This window comes from Prinia subflava, chromosome 8 (genome assembly GCF_021018805.1).
Source record: "Prinia subflava isolate CZ2003 ecotype Zambia chromosome 8, Cam_Psub_1.2, whole genome shotgun sequence".
Taxonomy (NCBI): domain Eukaryota; kingdom Metazoa; phylum Chordata; class Aves; order Passeriformes; family Cisticolidae; genus Prinia; species Prinia subflava.
In genome coordinates, this window is record NC_086254.1 from 2,755,274 (window position 1) to 2,778,792 (window position 23,519).

The following is a 23,519-nucleotide window of genomic DNA, read 5'->3' on the forward strand; positions in this document are numbered from 1 at the left end:
ATTGTAATCCATTTTCATAGAATAACAAATTTGCATGGAATATTTCACATATTTTAAAAGAATAGAAGATTGTGCTGTCTCAAAAATGAAAATTATTTCATGATGTTTTGCTGCTTCAAACTTGCAGCATAAATTTCTTGTTTCTCACCTACATTTTTTCTGTACCTTCATACCTGGGCTATACATATCTTCTATCAGCAACCTTCTCCTACTGAAAAAGTAAAAGAAAACATTTTCATTCTTGGAATCCTAATACTTTGTAGCAAGAAATTTAAACCAACCTTGTTTTTGAAAAAGTTCTGCACCTCTCATATCCCTCCAGTATTAAATCATTACTTGAATATTTTTGCAGACCTGGCAACAGCAAATTCAGTGTGACATCTCCTTTGTTTCAGGATTTTCATTCCATACCCAGTCATTGCTGAACCTGCTTCTGACACTGCCAAATAAGTGCTCTGTACTTACTGTAGAGTAACAAAAAACCAAACATAATGTTCAAGACATGATGTTAAAATGACCACAAATACTTCTTGTGAGATACTGGAAGTGGCAGATGATGCCTTGATTGTGGAGGGGGAAATCTGAGGAGTTTTCCAGAGTAATTGCTACTTCCCTGCTAAAAGATGAAGATCCAATCCTAGTTCTGATTTTCTAGGGGCCTCTGCATATGTGTGTGGTTTAAATTAAAGAGCCTGGATTTTCACTAAGCAGATACCAAAATTGATTCTGCCTCCTTCAGGTTGAACACGGGGAAATGCTGACTGACAGAATCACCTGAGGGTAATAAATCTGCCAAGTGTTTTGTTAAACAGCCATTCAGTCTGAAATGCACCCTGGCATTCTGGAATAACAATGGGCTACTGTAACGCGTGGTGCATTAATTATAGAGTTGACAAGAAAATTACCCTTCAAGCCAAGATTACTAAAAACTTTACTAGGCTTTTTTTCCTCTCTGCTGTTAAATACAGTATTCAGTGTAGCCCTCCCAGGGGTTCTGCCCACCTCCCCCTGCAGAGTTAACCAGCATGGCAATAAAGGTCCAAGGAGACCTGCACTAATATGTCACTGAGAACACTGGTTGCTTCCCCAAATTTTATTGTAGCTGCTAAATGATAAATGATGAATATCAGCATTAAAAATGGCCTTGGCTTTCCTCAGTGTAAGTTTTTTTCTGATAAAATAAAACAGAATAAAATGTGTGACTTCAATGTGTGACTGGATTTACAACAGGCATCCTTGGCAATCTGCCTGTGGAAAAAAAAAACCCCACCCTGGCTTTAAAACACTCAAGTACTGGTGAGAGAGAAGGACCTCCCGTTTGGGAGGCAATGCAAAATTACTAACAAATTATTATAAGGACACAACAGAAATGAAAATGCTCTTTCATGCACAGGACATAATTTGTGTCTTCTCCAGGCAAAAACTCCTCTCTGACGCCTCTGGCAGCTCCTGAAACTGCTGCAGCTCAGGGCCAAATCTGGACACCCTCAGGAGAGCAGAGCAGTGATGCTCCAGCCCAAGGCAGCTCACCTGTGTGTGCCACAGGTACCTACAGGCAGCAAAGCCTCTTTGAAACAGGTGAATTTTCCCCAGTGCCATCCGAATGCAGGGTGTAGAAAGAGATCCCAAGGTCCTGAGGGGCTGTGAGTGAAATGGGAGGGCTTTTCTCTGGCATGATTCCTCCCAGGGTGTGCTTTTATTCAGAAATTTGGGGATATGAAAAATTCTGTGTATGAAAAAAAATGCTTCATCATAGATGACTAATTCTTAATTTTAGTACATTAACTTCCTAAATAAGATTACCAGTAATGCATTTGCTTTTTTGAATTAGAATCTCTCTCAACACCCAGCCCAATTCTCCAGTGAGTGTTCAGCATTCATGCACTGCTGCTGATATGGAAAAGCATTTCTAGTATTGCCAAGATAGAAGTGCTTACTACCAAAGAAATGTTTCAAAACTGTACTAAAATATACTCTGTAGAGTTGACAACGACGTGTTAGGGCTAAAGAAAATATTACATGTGCCGTAAGTTGAATTAAAACTCAAAGATAAGCATAAACCTGAACACTCACTTTCCCACAATCTGAGGTAAAAGCATGACTTACAATCAAACACATCTGGAAAATGACACCGCTGAGATTTGTCCCCCTGAGGAAGAGTCTGTAAGGACACATGTTTTTAACATAATGCCACGCTTCCTTTAAACTGGGTACAGAGAAATTCTTGGGGTTTACAGCATAATTTTAAAAAGTTACATCTTTTATAGTCTCTTTTACTGTAGATTCTGTAAACTTACTATTACAATAAATGAGCAGCCATCATGGATTAAAAGACACCCTAGTTTTAACTCTCATAAACCCCACTTTAGCAAACCCCATTACCTTGTAATTTATTCTAATGTGGTATGTACTTCCTTTTAAAACCAATTTCTTTTCCTTAGGCATGTCTCAAGGCCTTTCTGGTTAACTCTTGGATCAAAAGCCCACATAGCTCAACAAAATCTTTCCATTTACCTCAACACACTGTATATTTTTCTCCTCTTCAGAATCTGTGAGGAGCTGGGTACCATATAACAGCATTTTCTTTCAAGGAAAGCTTCAGATGAAGCAATGGTCTGGACTGGATGCTTGAAGAAAGCAAATGAAATAATACATTGTGCTCTCCTGGTGACCATGAGGGACTGCAGCACCAAAGAGGAGACATTTCTGAGCAGCAGGATCAGTGAGCTAACATCAGCAGAGGCGTCCTCTCAGAGCTGCTGTCAATAACCCAGTGTGGGCCAAGTTGCAGCCCAGTTTTAGATCCCTCTGACCTTGAGGCAAGCACAGCCTGGATGTTACAGCTCAACTCCTCTTGTAGAAGTCAAAACTGTCTGGTTTCTGTCCCAGCTGGAAAATGGCTTAAAACCCTTGTGACAACTGCACATTTCTGGAAGGAAAGGTTTAAAATGTCCCAAATGAAAGTGCTCTGAGTGGAGAACTTCCATAAGGTGAGGTCTGGCTGATGGGAAAGAAATTTAAGAAGAGACAGAATACAAAGGATGCATTATGGTTACATAAACAGCATGGAGAGAAAGGAGGCTTTGTGCACGATAAATTGGTGCCTGTGCAACACTGAAATATGAAACTCAAAGCCTCTCATTTCAAGTGTTTGAAGCCCTCTTCTCATCTCTCCTACTCCACTTCCAAAAGTGCACATCCACAGGCTGCACAGGTGGAGTCCCACTTCGTCAGCTCTTAGGCAGAGTTTGACATTGAAGAGTTCTAACTCTCAGGGCTTGTCCTGCTTTAAATATATTTCCATCGTCTGCAGATTTCATTCTCCCCAAAGACAGGTATTCCACACTCTAGAGATGGGATCACATTTCCTTTAATGTCTGTACATCTCCTCAACATTTCATAATGCATCAAGAAAACCAACAGGGAATGGACCAAAGAACAGGCCTAGTCTTCCTCCCAAATTTGACTCGCCAATTTTCACTTTATTGCCATCATCTTGATGACTGAGTGCCTTCCACAGATACCAGAGGCAGCCAGATTGCCTAGGTGCACTTGTCAAGTTCTATATGAAACTTCAGTACATTGTTTTACCCATTGCTCCACTATGATTGTCTGACCTGTCCAACATGAACCAGAGCACCTGAGTCACAGCTTCATCAGATCTACAGCTTTGAGGACTCAGCTGTGACCACAGATTTGAAGCATCAGCAACTGCCCAACACTCTGAAGCTGCTCAAATATTCACTTACATCCAGAGCCCAAACCACCCAGCTCAGCCATTGAGCAACTGGGCTATGGCTGCCCAACAAGCTCTAGTGATCTCTAAAGAGTCTTTGAAGAGCTCTTCTTCAAGTAATCATTTGCTCTTCTTTTCAAAAACAAGGTAAAGAGATTGAAAGTCTCTGTCTCTACAATACATGATTTTCCAATCTTCCCTGTAACCCTTTCCCAAACACTCTTCCATTTGCCAGGATCCACGCATCAAACTTGAGCACACATCTCTACTACCCAAATAAGAGCACTTGGAAACTAATCAGCACAGTTCTATGGAGCAGTTTTCCATTTTACAGCTCTCATTTTACTGTTTGTCTGTCTTTCATTTGAAGAGGGTGGGAAGGAAAACAAGGTAAATGCCTGTTTTCACATGTAGTTTAATTTGTGCTTGCAGTAGATACTACACAATTCCATCACCTCTGCTTCCAAAATGAGATGTTTTTAAGATTTTAATACTTGGGGACAAGGGAAGACATTACCGTTAAAAAAATAAAACCCTTGCTTAACTTGAGAAAAGAAATTAATGCCCTGTGATCCATTACAAAGCAGACCTCTGATGGCTCAGCTCTGCAGGGGAAAAAGCCTCCATGAGCTCCATTCTAAGGGCAGAGGATGCTGCATATGTTGAAGAGGAATCTTGGCTGTGATTGCTTTGGAGATACCAGGTTACAAAATGGAAAATCTCTTTCCAACAGGCAGCATAATTCCAGTTGGCCATTACATCACAAAACTTCCAGGGATTACAGGCAATTTTAGAAGGCAACTGTGCAGCTATAAAACATCTGGCTGTATTTCACAGGGTGATCATTCACTTCCTGGGTCTCACTTCAGGGTTCTACTTGAGCAGCCCTGCTTGCTGGCAGACACTGCTGAGTCTCCAGAGCCCACATGATGCTGTCCCGAATCAGAAATGCCACAGCGATCAAATCACCAGAGATATTTGTGCCAGGAATCACGTAATTCACATTTTTCTTTCCCACAAAGCACATTTTCTGTGTCTCTTTCATGAGAATGCCCTCTGCACTGTCACTGCCAGAGGCAGCCAGGCTGCTGTGACTGAGCCCAGCAGAGCCCAGGCTCGCTGGCTGCACTGCCATGAGCTTGAAATGCTTTAATTGCATTAAATGCTTAAATCCACTCACTAGGATGGTTAAAAGGCTGGGGAAAAAAAAAAAAAAAAAGAGCAAGACTTGCAGGAGAGAAAGCACAAGAGGAGGTTGAAACCAAGCAGTAATTTTAAAGAACCATAGCAATCAGTGACAGCTGGAGCCTCCAGGTGCCCATGTGGTCAGCACTAAAGCCTCTATCCTTCCCTGTCTCAGACACAGCCATTTTCCTACTCTCCCAGTAATGCAGTAAACGAGCATTACACTCATTACATGAGTGCAACAGTGAAAAACAATGAAAGCAGCTTGGCATTTTTATAAGACAGTTCAAATAAAAATTAATGGTACATGTAATAATAATTCCAAGTGTATTTTGTTTCCATTTATATCCAACTAAGAGACAATTTTTGGTGCAGTTAGTTTTAAAGCTCTGTGTATATGGAGCAATGGAAAAATTCTGCACATGGGAAAATAAATAAGTGGCTATATGACTGGTTGACAGCAAGATTTGTAGAGCTAATTAGTTCAATGAATAGGAAAGGCACTCAAAACTAACAGCTCATCAAACAGTTCTTCATACAAGAGATATCTGTCACCCTGCCTGTGCTGAATAAATATTTTTACTGTCTTCCAGAGATCAGTGCCAACACAAGCAAATAAATAGAGATCAAAACAAAACTCCGAGGCCCAAAGACACCCAGGCTGACCTCACCAGTGGCAGCTCAGGGGGATCACATCAACATCAAGGTTGGAAGAGGCTTTCAAGGTAATAGAATCCAACCATCAAACCAGCATGACCATGATCACCCCTAAACCACGTCCCCAGGTGCCACATCCAAATTCCTCTGGAGCACTCCTAGAGATGGTGATGCACAACTTACCTGGGCAACTTATCCCAGTGTCTGGCCACTCTTAAAGTAGTTATTTTTTTTTCTAATCTCTATCTCTCCTGGCATGACTTGAGGCCATTTCTTCCAGTCCTTTCACTTGAGACTTGGCAGAAGAGGCTGAGTCCCACCTGGCCACACCATCCTTTCAAGTAGTTGTAGGGAATGAGACTAAACAACCCCAGCTCCCTCAGCCACTCCTCACAGGACATGTTTTACAGGCTTCCCCAGCTCTGTTGCCTTTCTCTGGGCACCAGAGCACCTCCATCACCTCAGTGTCCTTTCTGAAGGGAGGTACCCAAAACTGGACCCAGAGTTCAAGGTGCTTCACCAATGCAGTGCAGGTGGATGGTCACTGTGGTCACTGAGGTCACTGCCCTGGGCCTGCTGGCCACTCTGTGGCTGACACAGGCCAGGATGCCCTCACCTGCTTGGCCACCTGGGCACACACTGGCTCATACCCAGCCAGTTGTCAACCAACACCCCCCAGGCCCTTCCTGCCGAGCAACTCTCAGCCTGTAGTGCTGCAACCCAAGTGCAGGATCCAGCACTTGGCCTTCCTGAGCCTTCTGAGCTGTCCTCAGCCCATTGCTCCAGCCTGCCCAGATCCCTCTGCAGAGCCCTCCTGCCCACGCAGCTTAGAGTCATCTGCAAACTTACTGAGGGTGCCCTGATCCCCCATCCTAACGTAGGTATTACCCAGCTGACCCCAATACTGAGCCCTGGGGAGCCCCACTAGGACTGGCCACCACTCACCACCACTCTCTGGGCCCAGGTTTTCAGCAAGGGAGGTTTTCACCCAGTGAAGTAGAAGAGGTTGTTGGAAATATCAAGCTAGAAACTCCTTTCTACTGTGGCCCAAGCCAGCTTCCTGTGGTCCAAGGCAGATGAGAGTCAGAATCACAGTCACCAATACACCTTAAATACTGTGATATACATAAACATTCTCCTTCGTTTTAGTCTGGGGCCAAACCCATAATTTTGGCCAGTCAGACTATGTCCAGTGTGGATTATACCACACTGTGTTATTATCACCCTGAAGAAAACAACAGGCAGGGAACAGAAGACTTCTCACAGCCCCTCTGCCCTCAGTCTGTCCTGCCAGGCCCAGGTCACAGCACAGCCTGCTGGATTTGCTGTCACTCAGGATGCCTCTGCAGGTGACCCTGGATGCATTTCAGCAGAAGACACACATTAAATTACAAAAGCAGCCACGTCTCAACTTGCTGATCCCTGCATGTGCAGCTGGGACTGCAGGGGAAGGCAGAACTGAAGGCAATTCCATGCCCATGGAGCTGGGCAGCATTCCTGACAGCCTAGGACAGAGCAAACAGCTCAGCACCACCAACCCAGGGGTGTGTGCAGAGCCTCCAGGCACTCATGTGCAAGACCTGCTCCAAGACCCAGAGTCTGGAACAACTGTAGCCCCTTAAGAGAAGATTTTGGCCTAGGATGAAGTAAGCTGTGTTTTTCAGTGCTGCTCCTTCTGTTGCTGTTAGAGAAGTGAGAGGAGGTGGACCCTAAAGAGGCTGGAAAAACTTCTCCCCTTCTTCTGCATTAAAAATTGGCCCTCCCACATCCTGAGCAGCTGCCATTGACATAAAACTTAAAATCTACAATGTAAAACACCTTGACGTTGGTACAGGGTTGGCTGAACTGCCTGTCCTGGCAGCCAAGGGTTGTCCCCAGTTCACTGTCCCAATTCAGATCCTGGTGCTTGTTTCCTGTGTGTAAGACCAGGCTCAACTCTTACACCCCAACCTATTTCAGATCCCACTGGAAAGGAGAAAGGTGATATTTGTTTATCCACTCTGCCAATTTTCTCATGCCACAACATGTGAGTTGAGCCCAGCACTTCATTGCCATTAAAGAGCCAGACTGTGCCCAAATCCCCCAAACCAGCTGCCAGGCTGGCTGCAAACTGGGGCCAGATGTCCAGGAAACAGACCCTGTCACACAGGGTAAGAACTGCCTGTGCTCCTTTGGGGCACTGAGTCCTTCTTTGCCTGGTTCTTTGCATTGTGTTGAAAATTATATGATTAATTAGGAAGAAAGAACACATCCCCAAAGCACACTCTGTAGAAATGGCAACACCTCATGTAGACATTTGAGGTCAACTAATTTTCCATGAGAGTTTGCTCCACAAATCTTGCTTCATCAAACACAAACAGGTTCAAGCAAGTGCTTTTGTGTGGGGGCCCAACGGGGCCATGTACTGCAGATTAAGGAAACAATCATGCTTTGAACTAATAACAGATGAAATGATAAAAATCATCTGTGTTCCAGGAAGGCTACTGATAACACTGTGTCTCACTTGGGTTTCTAAAACCCACAAATATCACCTTATTCAATACCTTCATCTAAGAAATTAGGCTCTCAGGAATAGTTTTATTTCTCAGAAGGGCTTGTATGAAATTCATCATTGTGAGGGACAAACCGGGTAACAAGATATTGTTCTGGGCAGAACAGCTAGTCACAGTTAGCAAAAGAAAAGAAAGTACTTGTCTATCTGTATTTTATATTCCTTGAGGCAGAGGAGAAACTAACAACCTAAATAACAAAGATCAAAAAAGAAGAGGAAAAATAAAGCAGCAAGGAGCGTATATCTGAAACCAACAGCAAGGACTCAAATCTCTCTTCCTTATGGCAGCAAGTGCTGAGTGGGACAGAGGAGGAAAAGGATAAACTTTAGAAGCAGCTGATGGGAGGAAATCACTCCCACAAATACCATGAGACAATGAAACTCCCTCAAAAGGACCAGGAAAGCTCCCACAGCTCCCAGCAGCTAATACAGACAGCACTGTCCCTGATATTTAGACATGTAATACTGTTAAAGAGTCCAAAGTGATTCATGGCTTATACAATTTTACTATTGACAGTCAAGTAAACCATCGGATCCTCTGGCAAGCTGTGTGTCTAATAGATTTGAAATTGTGATATAGCTGTTATTCAATCAACTCAGTTTTGCAAACTAAATCGATATCTGAAACCATTCCAAGAGACATAATGAGACCGTAGGAGTTACATATTTAAAAGAGGAGAAAAAGTAAACCATCTGTTTGCTTATGTATGGTAATAGACAACATACCCTTGCCATCTCTTTTGATTTTGACACTGTACTCCTTTGAAGAACTACTCAGAAGAAAAATGCTCAAGCTGTAGCTGACTTTCATCATACTCCCCAAATCTTAGTCATCTTTTAAAGGAAATCATTACAATTCTCTTCATCTTTTTATGCCTGTAATCCAAAGTTCCAAGCACACTCTTGGATATAGAGGCCATTTGGGACAAACATAAATTGATGAAATATTGGCCTTGTCTTCTGAGCATTTCAAAATGATGATACACCATTTCAGTACTTGAATTCTTCTAAACCTGAGGCATGACAGTGAATGAAAGCAGAACTAAGCAAACATATCTGAACATTCACTGGTGATTTAACTTTCAGCATTTTGTCCATTCTTCCCAAGCTTCATTAATAACAAAGCAATACAACAGGAGCATTTCCACTGAGATATTGAGACTGACTCTTGAAAATACGGTGCAAAAAAGGTTAATCATTGTTTCCATTTTACTTTCCTAGTGCTGACCCAGCCCACACTCACCTCAATAACTTTTCTCAGGTTGGCTAAGGTGACCAGCATGACGAAGGTCCACACTCACAACTAATACAATTCATGACAATTTGTTTCTACTGTGGTCACCCCCTCATATTGAATTCTTCTTGTGTGTGAAAAGGTGGCTGTGGCCAGCACCACAACTGTAATTAAGGTTCACAGACTTACTATTTCCATTAGAAAGCCCAATTTCCAGGGTTTAGGAAGTCAGCAGTTCCAACTGCACAAATTATCAGCAGATAATTGTTCTTATCTATTTATAAAAGCAGTTTAAATCCACTCAGCTATTCCTGGAGATCTATAAACCATGGCCTGAGTGTTCCTCTTCAGCTGTTTAGAACTGACACGCTCTGAACACGAAATTCTCCTCTAGTGAAAGCAAGCAGAGTTGTGTTTCAAGGAAGGCATTAGAAACACCTCCCCACCAACAAACTCAGGGCTTATTCCCATCACTACCTGCTTATTCCAGGGAACAGAACAAGATCTTAGTTTTGACACAAGCATGCCAGAATTCAGAAACATGGAAATTCAGGGTGCACCAACCTCCATAACCTGATTATGTCAAGCTCTTAGAACAAGAAATACCTGTAAGATGCATTGTACATGCTATAAACACATATTATAAATACATATTATAAACACATATTATAAAGTTGGCTTTTCACAAATATTAAGATGAATGCTATATGTATAATGTTAAAATAACTTTACTTTTATTTCTGCTATTAACAAACACTTAGGGTAGCAGTGGTAGCTGATATAATTACGAGTGAACTGTCTGTTTGGTCAGGATAACATCCAGTGAACATGTGATGAGGACCCTACTATTGATAAGCCAGCTATCAGCATCTGCCATCTGAAGAAAGTATGGACCAAGGCCCAAACTGGAGGTGATAATAAAATCACAGCCGAGAAACCTGCATGCTCTAAAAAGGTGGACCCAAGGACTGGTTATGCTAAACAGGTCCTGGGGAAAATATGAATATTCATAATGGTCTATGACTATGCAACAGGCTGATGTAATAGGAAAAGGATTTAAAGGGAACATCCAAAGATGACAGCGTGCTCAAGAGCACCCAGACATTTTTAACCCTTTGCTTTACTTCTATCTCCTACTGTCTTTTTATCAAGCTTTTAAATTTTACCAGGAAAGTGAATCTCATTTTTCACATACAGCTCCCAGGGGTTTTGCCTGCTCAAGGCTGGGTGCTGGAGCGAGAGGCAGGGCCAGTGCCAGCAGTCCCTGCCTGCCTAAGGGGTTTCATTGCCCTGCCCCAGCCCCACTGCCCAGCACTCAGCAAGAGGCATCTGCAGCTGGGCTGAGGGCAGATGCCCTCACTGGAAACCTCTGAGTTGGCACAATCCAACAGAACAGGCCCAAAGGAGGTGGGAAAGGTGGGAGCTGTTCTTCCAGTTCCTCTCTGGAGCAAACACCAAATCTCCATCTGGTCTCCAAGGGGCCAACACTCTTACAATGAACACAGCCAGCTTGCTACTGCTTTTGTCTTATCACTGAGTTAGGAGACAATTATGTCACAAAAAGAAAAGGTGTAACTTGTCAGTTTGGCAAGTATCAAAAAAGCTGCATAAGAATAAGTAGAACTGCTAAATGCAATACATACATGTGCAGAAATGGAAAACTCTGCAAAACAGTGATAATCCTTGGTATCCCGTGTATCCAGCTCTGCTCCTGACACAAAACACACCAGTATCCCTAGGAGTGAGGTTCTGGCATGTGTGAGAGTCACTGAGTGTGACAGGTCACCCCCCAGCATGTCTGACTCACCACACTGTCCAGGTTCAGCTGGGCTTTGGCTGCACAGCCTTAGTGCTAAGAGAAAATTAATTGCATTCTGTGTAAGAAACAGCACAAATACCTGAAATGAAACACTGGAGGAGCTATTTTTTTTTTTCCCCAGCAAAACTATTCATATGGAATATAAGGGAAAAATAAAGGAAAACCTAATGTGCTTTTTGCACCATAAAGCAACTCTGGATTCCTAAGGACTGGAATATTCAAAGCAGTATAGGTGAGTCAGGTACACAAACCCCACAAAAATACAACAACTTGGTGGAGTAATTTCTGAAACAACAACTCTGGAAGAGCAGAGATATGGGCAAATTTTGAGATAGTGAAAGGCAACACAGGCCTTCCCACTCAGGCTGTAACATCAGTGGAGTTGACAGGTTTCATCTTTTCAGATGTTAGAACTTTGATCTCTGCAAAAAGGTGAAGTACATCATCCACCTGCACAAAAGAGAAAATTAATTAGCTTCACAGACAAAATAATGAAACCTTGAGCCCTGAAAATGATTCTCCTTCTGTTAATCCCCACACTAGGTGAGTCCAGCTTGTCTCAGAGGTGTCTCAAAGGCAGTGGCTGTCTGCACAGAAGTGAGGAGGCTTGGGAGACCTCACCACAATGCAGGGCTGCTCTGTCCAGTTTGGTGTTGTCGGGGGTTAGATTTGTTTCTTTTTTTACTTATAGATTTTTTTCACATAAATTGGTAGGAAACTAACTACTGGACACTTATGGGTGCTTAAGAAAAATGAAGAACTGGCCAGAGGAGAGAAGTGTAGCACCTGGCTACATCTTTTTTGGTCTCTGGGAGTTTGAAGGGGAAGATACCGTGAGCTTTGGGGGCAGGTAAAGGATGGGGCTGGGGGCAGCTGCTCTCTCTCACTCTCAGCATTGCAAGGAGCAGGGTCAAGCTGTTGTTTACTGCAGGGAGAATTCACTGTCACCACCCAAAGTCCAGTCCTAGGGACCTGCCACCCTCTGCTCGTGTGCCCAGGAATTCTGAGCTCGCTTCTCCTGCCCTGCTGTAGCTGGGCCAGCCTGTCCCACCCCTCTGCTTCTCCAGCCCTGCCCTGGGTCTTTGCTGTGCTGCAAACCCATAATCCCTGCCCTGGGGTTATGGGGTGCTGGGATGCTGGGACATCCTGCAACTCCAGCTACCACTGCAGAGCTTCTGATACATCTCATCCACCAGCCTGGGATTTCTGCTCATCCCTGCTGTCCCTGCTTGGTGCTCCTCAGGGTCCTACAGAGGCACTGAGATCAGACTGCCCCAGGGTTTTGTGAGGCAAAGCCCCTCAGGTTCCTGGTTCTGCTTATTATTAATTCTGTAGTTTTTGTTTTGTTCACCATGTTATACATACTAGTAAAGAACTGTTATTCCTATCCCCATACCTTTGCTTGAGAGCCCCTTAATTTCAAAATTATAATAATTCATAGGGAGGGGGTTTTCTCCATTCCAAGGGAGGCTCTGGTTTTCCCTGGCAGACACCTGTCTTTCAAACTAGGACAGGTGTCTGCTGCTTTACAGAAGCAGGGCAGCCCAAGGCAGCAGAGGGGTTGCACCTGGACCTTTCTGCACGGAGAGGCTGCAGAGGAACCCAGAGTGAAGCTGAGCCCATATGAAGGAGCTGTGTGTGAGAAGAACACAACTGGGTGCTGGTCCAGAGTGAGTGGAGGCAAGCACAGCAATTACCCTGCAGGAAACCACAGCAAAAAGCAAACAATATCCCAAGCCAACAGAGAGATGGTGCTTGGATTCTGGTTCATGTGTGATCGTGGAAGAAAGAAAAAACTGATCAAGACACTGCACTCTGTATCTTTGTACAGGTTACTACAGAGGCAGAAGTTACTGTTTCAGAGTAAGTTCCACCACCTGATACTATTCTGGTCTTAAGATTATTTTAGTTCAAAGTGATTCCTCCAAACTAAAATAGTAAACAAAATAAATCCAAGCAGTTGCAGCCCAGCACTAACATATCCACAAGGGGTTGAGGAGAGCCTTCTGCAGTATGAAAAGGAGTAAAAGGTGATCAGTGAAATATTTCAAGAAGAAAAAAGTCCAGCCTTGGTAGTAAAATTTTTAGTACGGTAACAACCAATCCTGCTGGCATAAGCAGCATGTGTGACCACCATCTACTTAAACCATGACTTTTAGTCTTCAATATTTATTCCACACTAGTGAAAATTTAGAGCTTCTTCTCTCAGGCCAGTCTAATTAAAACAGTAAAAAACAATTAAATACTCAAATCCAAGGATTTGGTTCTCCTTCCTGCATTGACATCTTGTCTTGGTTATGACTGCAACAGCGAACAATGATGAAGCACATCAGAACTGAGACACTGAGCACATCTAACTTGCTCAACTATTTTCACTGTGTTGTGCAATGTTCAATATTGATTTTGACTCTGCTAGACTTCTATTGGAGTTATCTGTTCCAGCCAGCTGCCAAATATACCTGCTCAGTAATATGTCCAAATTCATTAACGGTTTTGTTTTAATAATATTTCATTTTCAAGTTTAATTTTATCCACACATTAGCTTCATATCACTTATGCAAATAAAAGCTTTATGACTATATTAGCAATAATTCATTATCATTCCCTACTTGCTCAGGGAAGGAATTTGTAACTTTGGAGTACATCCAGAGCTTTTAATTGGAGATACTAAGGGAAGTCTACATTTAGTTAGAATCATTTGCACATCCTAATTAAATATGATTAGCATAAGTCTCTCAAAGTCTTTCCAGGCTCAACGATTGATTGTCTAGGATAGGACTTGTCCTCCAGTCTGAAGGATACTGTAGGAAGGGGGAATTCAATGAGCATCCTGGGGGAAGGAGGCTGTGACTGTTGGATCTCAGCTCCAGGACAGGAAGGTGATCTATTTATTGACTCTGTTTAGTGACTGCTCCATCTTCACCATTATGGCAGAGGTAACACTTGTCTCTTCCTCATCTTTCTATCCCTTATCATATCTAGGCAGTGGGAGACAGGAAATCAGTGCCTCCAGCCAGGGTTATTTCCCTCCCTTGGACTCACCCCAGGTGGTGGGTGGTAACAGGTAAGGAAGGAAATACCAAAACTGGATGATCAGGTTGCAAAACCTAAAATGGTTTAGTTACTGGGACCAAGGGAGACCGTTTTGGTGCAACTTTTTCCTGTTTCTGTACATCTTCACAACTGGCCACAGGTAGGGAACTTGAAATGATTAAACATACAAAGCAGTGCAGACTTGCAGAATGGGTTGTAACTACTTGTTCCATCTTGCCACGGAAGTCCTACAGGGCTGCATCTTCTAAGTTCCAGTGTTTCCATCTCCATTCCAAAGACTGGACCCTAAATCACCTCAAATCTTATTAAGAAAATTGCAATGACTATGTTCCTTTCTTTGTGCTCTAAATCAGCTCTTGTTGGATCAGGAACTGTCATCTGTTTACTTCAGTACGTTCCAAGTCCCATAAGGACTGTGGGTATCTCCCCATCTCCTACAGAAGATGTTTTAATTAGCCAATTATATTAGTAAAAAGCAAGCTAATTTCTAGGCCAAAGAATGGCATGGCACAGATATTAAAATCAAATTAGCAAGACACAGCATGTTTTCCTTTGGCATGCAAAAGCGACCTCCTGCACAGATAATCAGCATTGTCTGGGTGTGATCAGTAGCAGTGAAAAGCACACACAGTGCTGAGTAATGAACATGGTGACAGGTATATGAACTTCCCTCCACTGTCTCCAGCTTTTGCCCTTTTAATTTAGTTTATTGGTAATCGCCGTGTGTCCTTTCAATGTATGCTTTAAAAAACAAACAGCAGTGTTTGCAAACCATGAGCAAAGCACATACACCAAAAATAGAAGGGGGAGGGAGGGATGGGTGGAGGGAGGGAATAGATCTTACAGCTCGACTCCACACTGATTTCTTCTTCCCTCAAAACTACAAGTTTACATTGAAGAATTAGAATGTTTGATCCAGGATGATGGGCACTTCTGATCGCCAGCTAGTGAAAGCTGAAAGGAATACTTTAAATTGCACGTAGAATCTACCTTCTGAGGTGGAAACCAACTGAAAACACATTTATTAAGGCATTAAAACCAGACATTTACAAAACAACTAGCTGCTTTGCAAAATGTATTTCCACCTTTCCTCCTGAAGAAAACAGCAGGCTGCTCTTCCTGCCCTGCAGCAGCCCTGCTCCCAGACCCCAGCTGTGCTGCACACAGAGCTGCTGCTCTGAAAAGCAGCATGGATTTGTCTGGATAACATTTTTATCCTTCAAAGGCCGGGGCAGCAGAGCGCCTGCCTTGGCAAAGCTCACAGATCAGCCCTGCTTAACCTGTGAACTCCAAAACCTTATTGCAACCTTTCACTGGTTCTGAAGTGCAAAACCACCTCTGCCCAAAACAGGGCCAACGAGGCAGGGCAGTGAGAAAATGAAGGGGCAGGAATGGGCTCAGGCAGCAGCTTGGGGGACTGGCCTGGCTCCTGGGGGATGCAGAACCAACTCTGCAGCAACTCCAGCCCCAAAGTCCAGCCCTGAGGCTGGGGGTAATTGCTCTCCTCACAGCTTCTGACAGCCCAGGGATGCCCTGGACTGGCATGGACACACTCTGACCTGCTCTAATACATAAAGGGAATCATTTCCCTACATAAAATGAGAGTTCTGAGAGGTGCAGTGCATCCACATATGTGAACCCACATATAATCTCTTCAAAATTACTGTCAGGGATGGATTAGAAGGCTGCAGGGATCATTTCTGCCTCCCTGGCATTAGTGCCTCGTGTTTCTGGCTGTATGTACTGTGCTGCTGAACAGAGATTGAGAGAAGATTGACAATCCAGAAGAAAGGCAAAAGAAATACAAAGCATGTCAGTACTCTTCTGATGTTGCTGCTGCCAACACCATTAGTTCCTCCTATGAACAGAATAGATTATTTTGTCTGAAGGATCATAATATCTTTGTAGTACTATTTTTAATCCACAATTTTTTCTCCCGGTGTCTTGCTCACTTGCTACCCTGAAAAAACCAGTAGGATCATGCACTGGATTAAACCATCAGCTAAACAACAAGACTGAGGAAAATCTCAGTTCTCCAAGTGCTTTCTGATAAAAAATGCCTCCAGGAGTATCCACATACTTTGGGAATCACTGATACTCAAATCCATGACCCAGGGCTCACTACACTTGCTCCTGCTGAACACTTGGCATCAGTGCTTTCTTAATTGCCTGTGCCCAAGGAGAGAGTAACATCTCTTACGAAGACCACAGCATTTATTTTAATCTATTGAAATGAACTTGTAATTTCTTTTGCCACTTCCTACAGTAAATAAAATATTCTGAAATTGCTGTTCAGTAATTTTGCAGAACTTCCTTCAAGGTGCCTGCTTGGCACTTTTCCTTCAACCCTATGATATTTTCTACACTCACTCACCCAGAATCCTCTTCAGTTCACCCAGGTGACCCCTGCATTTTGTTTCCTTTTTGTTCTTACCATTTTGCCCCTTCTCCAAGTAAAAGTGGAGTGATGGATACCAAGACTGGGCTTTATGACCACCTAAAGCCATGCTCATACAGAGGGAATGCTGCTGGGAGCACGGTGAGGGCAGTGATTCCTGGCTGTGCTGGTGTCCTGTTTCTGTGGTAATGAAATGCTCTGGTAGGAACAGAGGGGAGTGTTTCCAGCATTTGGATCCTTGAGGATTTCCCAGCCCAGCAGCTGGGAAGTGTTTGCTCAGTGATCCTCACACACATCCAGGCTCTGACCACCAGTGGAACTTCCCTGCCAGGACCTGCAGCCCTCTGTCACACAGGTGAGCTCAGACTGAGCTGTGCCACTGCTGTCACCACCAGCAGCAGATGGACACTGCTGTACTGCACCCCCACACTGTAGCAGGTGTTCCCATACCAGGAAAAGAGTTTAAACCTCACCCCTGAACTTTTAAGGAAGAAGAACCAGAAACTTTTATGCTTCTCTCACCATAATTGGCCCAGTGCCAGGACAAAGGCACCTGCAGGATCCTTCAGCTGTTCCTCAAGGAATGTAGATATTTTCTATTGGGCAGCATGACCCAAACTCCTTCTAGATCATTGAATACTTAACAGAGAGCCTGGAAATTCTCAGGGCTTTTTGGGATGTCTTAGCAGGTGCAAGGGACCTCTGCACCGTGCACAGCTTTTGTTCTTTTGTTTTGTATAGTTTGTTATTTTCACTTTAATTAAAACCTTTTTGCTTTTCCAAAACACCTCTGATCAGCCATCTCACTAATTATTCTCAAGCCATTTCTGGGAGGCTGCTGGCAGCCCTCAGAGCTGGATACACCTTGGTGGGGCTGATAACACACTGGCTTTGGAGAAGGATGTCACTGAGCAGAGCTGACTGGAGAGCAGAGTGTCAGAATCTGCAGCCAGCTGACCTTCCAGAACAGAATAATTTTAGTAGTATTCTGGCCTTTTAATGCTATAAACTATATCATGCATCAGCCTTGGGTAAGAAGCTTAATAATTAATTAGGTGGGGTTTTTTTTGCTTTCTCTTTAATTAAAACCTTTTTGCTTTTTTCAAAACACCTCCAATCAGCCGTCTCTCTAATTATTCTTAAGCCATTTCTGAGTGGCTGCTGGCATCCCTCAGAGCTTGATGCACCTTTGTGGGGCTAAAAACACACTGGCCTCAGGCAGAAACGTATCAGACCATGGGCAGGACTGGGGAGCTCTGGGGAAGAGCCACCCACCTCTGAGGTGAGGACTTCAGAGGTGATCCCAGCACCACGCCTGAGCTGTATTTGGTGGCATGTCCACTGTCCCTGTCCCCTGGGGCCAAGGGTGACTGCCACAGGGAAGGCTCTGCCGTGGGGTGCAGGGTGTGTGCACTGGTGACATGGCTGGAAGAATCCCAGCTGGCTCTGACTCCCGGATGTGCCAAGGGCTGTTCCCAAATCTGCCGGCAGGTTCAGGTAACGGAGCAGAACGAGGCTGTTCCTCTATGGCAAACAGGTGTTCTGGTGTTAGACTTCAGAGCAAGGGCTAGAGAAGGCTCCTTTTCATACAGTTTCTCAGAGACCTTTATTCCCCAAGACGGGAGGACGAAAAGGAGCCAGGAACAAAGCCTGTGCCTGCTTTTAAACCCGAGGGGTGGGGGTGTGGAACAAGCAGGTGATTGGCCCCAGGACAGACAGACAGGGGATTTTCCATAACATAGGGCAGGGTCAGGGGAAAGATGGACACTGACCAAAACTTCTAGGGACAGGGCAGGGGTAGGAGAGGTGGACAAAAAGACAAAAAGGGGGACATGCCTGGACAGCACCTGATGCATCGAGCAGGGGGAAACAGGGGAAAACCATTGAAATACAGACCTCAAAACAGCTGAACAAAAACCCACCACCACACACTGGCACTGGGAAATCACTGGGGTACCTGCAGCTCAGGTCTGTCATTAGCAATCTCAGCTCTTGCTGCAGCCCCTCACTGGGGGGAAAGAGGTCAGGAAAAAAAATCAGCTGGCTGAGCTGGGGCTTCTGCACCTCAGCACAGGGCTGTGAGGGGAACAGAGACAACCTGAGATCACACCACGCATGATCAGCCTGTAACTGCTCCTCAATCTACATTCTGGTGCCATGATTTTGGGATGAACTTCCCTCCCCCAGTGTTTAGCTACAAAATGTATGAGTAAAGAATGCTAAATTATATGCAAGTCACATTAAGAACAATCAGTCGCATGTAATAAGGAATCTAATAGTTCATAAATGAGATGCAAATTCATTTTTATGGGTGCACTATAATAAGCCAATTATTTCAGAGTTCTTCAATTATGCAGTTTCAAAAAGCTGAATTGATTTAAATTTTTTTAAGAAGGTTTAGGTTTTTCTATAGTGTACAGGGAAAAGAAAATATATTTGCCTTGATAGCAACATTAAATAAAAATCAACCAAAAATCAAAACCCAACTTCCAAACATGATGCAAACAGAAGAATAAGCCAGCTGGCAAAGCACAGGTGTAGCAGACATGCAGACATGGAGCTCTGTGGTGCTCCAGTCCCAGGTCCTGAGCAGCCCAGCCTGCAGCACTCTGGGGTGAGTGTGAGACAAGCCCTGGGGAATTTCCAGAGGGATTTACCAGGCCTGGAGCCAGCAATGGCACTGCCATCCATGGCAACGTCTTGCCACCATCTAAACAGTCCTTTGGGGCTCACGGCACTGCAAAAATTAAAGGACACATTTTTCCTTTGACAAAAAAGACTCAGCCCTGAGATGTTCTTCCTGAATCCTCCTGCACTGTTGTTCCTTCAAGAAACTGGATAGAAGAGAAAGTAGCTGTCAGTTTGGTTAAAAAAATACCCCAACAAACTAATAGAGAAAATCATGCAAAGGCAGAGCTGCTCTCCGTTGTGCACCACGTGTAAAAATGTGAAATACTGCAAGAACCCAGCCAGATTCCCTGACCTGCATGACAGCACAAAACACATCCTGCACTAATTTACAAGGCAGAGAATTTGTGAATGCCTTGTCCTTGGAGGAGTTCAAGGCCAAGGATGGAGTTCTGAGCACCTGGTCTAATGGAAGGTGTCTCTATCTATGGCAGGAGGTGGAAACAAGATGAACTTTGAGGTCCCTTCCAACCCAAACCATACTGTGATTCTGTGATTCTGTGATTCTGTGATTCTGTGATTCTGTGATTCTGTGATTCTGTGATTCTGTGATTCAATTCTGCCCCAAGTTTGACCTAACATTTTTTTCAAACTTAGTAAAGATGCAAAGTGAGGGTTAAGAAGGCTCGAAGGGAAAATAAGCTACACAAGCCTCAAAGGGGTGAAGTGTTGCCAGATGGACAATTTGCTTAGCTGGTAGAAAAGGCAATGACAATTTTTCGAAATGACTAGCCTGAAATCAAACTACAACTAACATTAACCAAGAAGGAAACAAAACTCACACTTCATCGATCAAAATAATCAATCAGACCATTTTTGCCAACACTTCTCTATATTTGGAAAGCAGCACTGAGCTCATTGGGTGGTCAAGTATAACTCTGTGGTCAGCAACCTCCTAACACCACCCAAGGGACCCCCAGGACAAGAACAGATCTGTGCCAGTGGGAGGGGAAATATGCTGATGACTTTGGGGAAAGGATTATCATATGTATGTTCCTTCTGGGAAAAACAATTAATATGTATGTAAACTACATTGTATAAACACAAGCCTTGTCTGTACTCAGCACCAAGATATTTCAGAGGAAATAGCCTCTCATGCATCCAGTGCCAAATAAAGAATTCCTGCTTCTTAATGCTACATTGGTGTTAAGGAGTTTCATTTTACTGAATATTTGGTAACAATGCCACAGCAGGAAAGTAAGAAATGCATGAACCCTGGCTTAACTTTTCTGGGTGTATAGAGGCCATATAAAGAATAAACCTATTCTTACTCCTGGAATACTTACACAAGGTTTTGGGCATATAGGCTTTTCTTTTCAGGTCTGAAACATAAGCAGAAATCTTGAAATCCTCACTGTGGTTGCTCTCCAGTTACATCCTTTTTGAAAGTGTGCTGCTTCTGATTCAAATTCAGCATGCTTCCATGCCTTAAGCACAGAAACCGACCTATTAAAAGACCCACCTTCTACTTGGTTATCTTGTCCTAGTGCAAATGCACCACCAAAAATATTTCATGGGTTTCCTGCCCTCAGAGGGAAGCCCTATGGTTCCAGGATGCTGAAAAGCAGGAAAATTCATTTTCCCCTTCCTCTCCATGCCCAGTGTAAGCTCCTCTCAGTTTTGATACTAGGTCTAGCCTGTTGTCTGCCAAATCTTCTTGGCAAAAACATCCCAACAGATCAAGTGTCTGAGTAGCAGCAAAAGAGACAATAAAAATAAATTATAGCATAGTCTTCTACACCAGTTAAGTTGCCTAGAGATGGTACAAAATCAACACCCAGATACAGAATCAATTGTTTAGCTTTAAAAATGCTTTTAGACCAAGGCTTAGAACAACGTACATCAGAGTTTGAACACTTTCTATCAAAATCCACATGTATTGTTTGCAATGAGGAAATGATGCTCATTTTAACAAAGCCCATGTTCAAAAAACAGAAATATAAGAAAGAGTTGTGACACATCTAACATCTGGAAAAGGACTTTTGTGTCTAGAGACTGTGCAAGATTCCAAGGTGGCTTTGAAGAAGGATATCACTGACTGGAGAGCAGAGTGTCAGAATCTGCAGCCAGCTGACCTTCCAGGACAAAATAGTTTAATAGTATTCTGGCCTTTTAATGCTATAAACTATATCATGAATACATACATCAGTCTTGGGTAAGAAGCTTAGTAATAAATTAGTTAATTTTTTTTTCCTTTAGCCAAAAGCCAGTACAAGCCCCAGCTTTATTTACAAAAGGTTAAACATTTCTTTAATTGGATTGCTGGCATTTAAGTGTGCGGCAGAATATCCTTCAGCAGTGTCCCTTTTATTTGTGAGTGGAGAAGTGCCTAGAGAAATGCCAAGGGAAGATTTAATTTTAATAAAAAAGAGAAGCTTAAGATGCCTTTGGAGGCTTATGTTACATCTCAAAACTACCATGAACTAATGAATTTAATCTAAAAGGTCCCCAACCACAGGACTGAAGGGAAATGGCAGCCCTGGTGTAGCTTGAGAGCTGACTTTCTGTGTGTTAGCACTGCTAGTTCTGGGCTTATGTTCTGGGCTTATGTTACACACACATCCAAAGTTTTTTTGCGATTCAAAATATGTTTTTAAACGAGAAATACTGTTGCCCTGCAGCATCCTAAAGACACTTCAAAGAACCACTCGTGTCAGGAACTTGCAAATAAATAGAGGGAAAGGAAAATCCTCAGCCCCCTCTCTCCTGAGCCAGTCCTTTGGAAAACATTACACACCAAACCTGTACTGCCAGAAAGAAAACACCCCTGTTGGCCCACACTGAGGCCAAGGTGAGGACCCCATTCTGCACCTCAGCACCAGAGCTCAGAGATTATCTCAGTTGTCATACACAGTGGGGGAGTCTCCTGGGAGAGGCTAATGCACACTTTCATCTCCCTAGAAAGCACGGTGGGAATTTATGAGGAAAGAAAAGAGGGTTTATAAATCACACAAATCTTTAACTAGAGGGGTAGGTTCCATTACTGGAGCATGTTACTTGATGGTCAGAATTAAAAACAGCTTCTAGAAAGTGGATTACATTTAACTTTCCATTTAGGGGGACAGAAGAAATTATTTCAGAGACAGCCTCAATTATCTGGGTAATGTAAAGCCAATGCCAAATTTGCACCAACACAGGAAGGGACCAGCAGGTAAGTTACCATCCACCAGGTACCTCCACTTCAACACTGAATTTTGCCTCCCAAAACGTGATAATTGGAGCAGTGCCTTAATGCTTAGATGGATTTGAGAGCCAGAATTACCTATTTCACTACCACCTCAGACAGCATGGGTCTCTGATGTTTGTGCAATGGTTGAGCTCCAACATTCAGCAGCTGGAGAGACAGAAGAGTGAGAAATGGAGAATGTGAGCAAGGAAAATCTGTGATATGTCCTGACCTCTGCTAGGGCCAAGAGCTGCAGCCAACCACCTCTACCTGCTGGCCACGTAAGGCCCCAGGTCTTGCTCAATGAGTCTCTTAAAAGGGCTTAAGATTCTTTCATGCGCCCTGAGTCAGACAGAGAGGAGAAAATCCTGACTAGATAGTCCTCAAGAGGTCACAACAACAAAATCTTCAATGGCAAACCAGAAAATCAGAGAACTTCAGCAAATTTTAGAGCAACACTCAGTCAACATAAAGCATTTCACAACGCATTAACCTGGCAAACTTTAAGCCCGTTCAATTTAGCAAACTCCAACACACAAAATTTTAACTTATTCATGAGAGGAGAGGGAGAGGGAGAGGGAGAGGGAGAGGGAGAGGGAGAGGGAGAGGGAGAGGGAGAGGGAGAGGGAGAGGGAGAGGGAGAGGGAGAGGGAGAGGGAGAGGGAGAGGGAGAGGGAGAGGGAGAGGGAGAGGGAGAGGGAGAGGGAGAGGAGAAATATAGCTACAATTCCTTTTAATCATGGATACAATATTTAAAACTACCAAGACAAAAATAAAATGTCTCATTTAATGTTAGGCAAATCATTCATTGAGCCGTAAAACTGAAATTTTCTATTTTTTCTCCATCATTCTAAACCAACTCATCTGTTTGATCTTTTAAAAAAAAGATACTTATTCATCAGGGTTTATCCTTCTGTCCTGCTGCAACCCCATGGCCAGCTCATAGAAGACACAGCTTCTGCTTGTGGGACAAAATCAGTGCGGTAAAAGAACAACCACAGCAACAGCAGCTTTGGTTTCTTCTATTCTGT

At 43.5% G+C, this 23,519-nt stretch overlaps 1 long non-coding RNA gene across 1 annotated transcript in view; it reads right to left on the reverse strand.

Moving 5' to 3' along the window:
- Positions 1 to 11,286: 11,286 nt before the first annotated feature.
- Positions 11,287 to 23,519, reverse strand: part of LOC134554390 (uncharacterized) — a 76,331-nt gene continuing 64,098 nt past the window's right edge. Inside the window, exon 5 of the long non-coding RNA XR_010081221.1 lies at positions 11,287 to 11,632. This is a non-coding gene — a long non-coding RNA (uncharacterized LOC134554390). The remainder of the gene's footprint in view (positions 11,633 to 23,519) is intronic.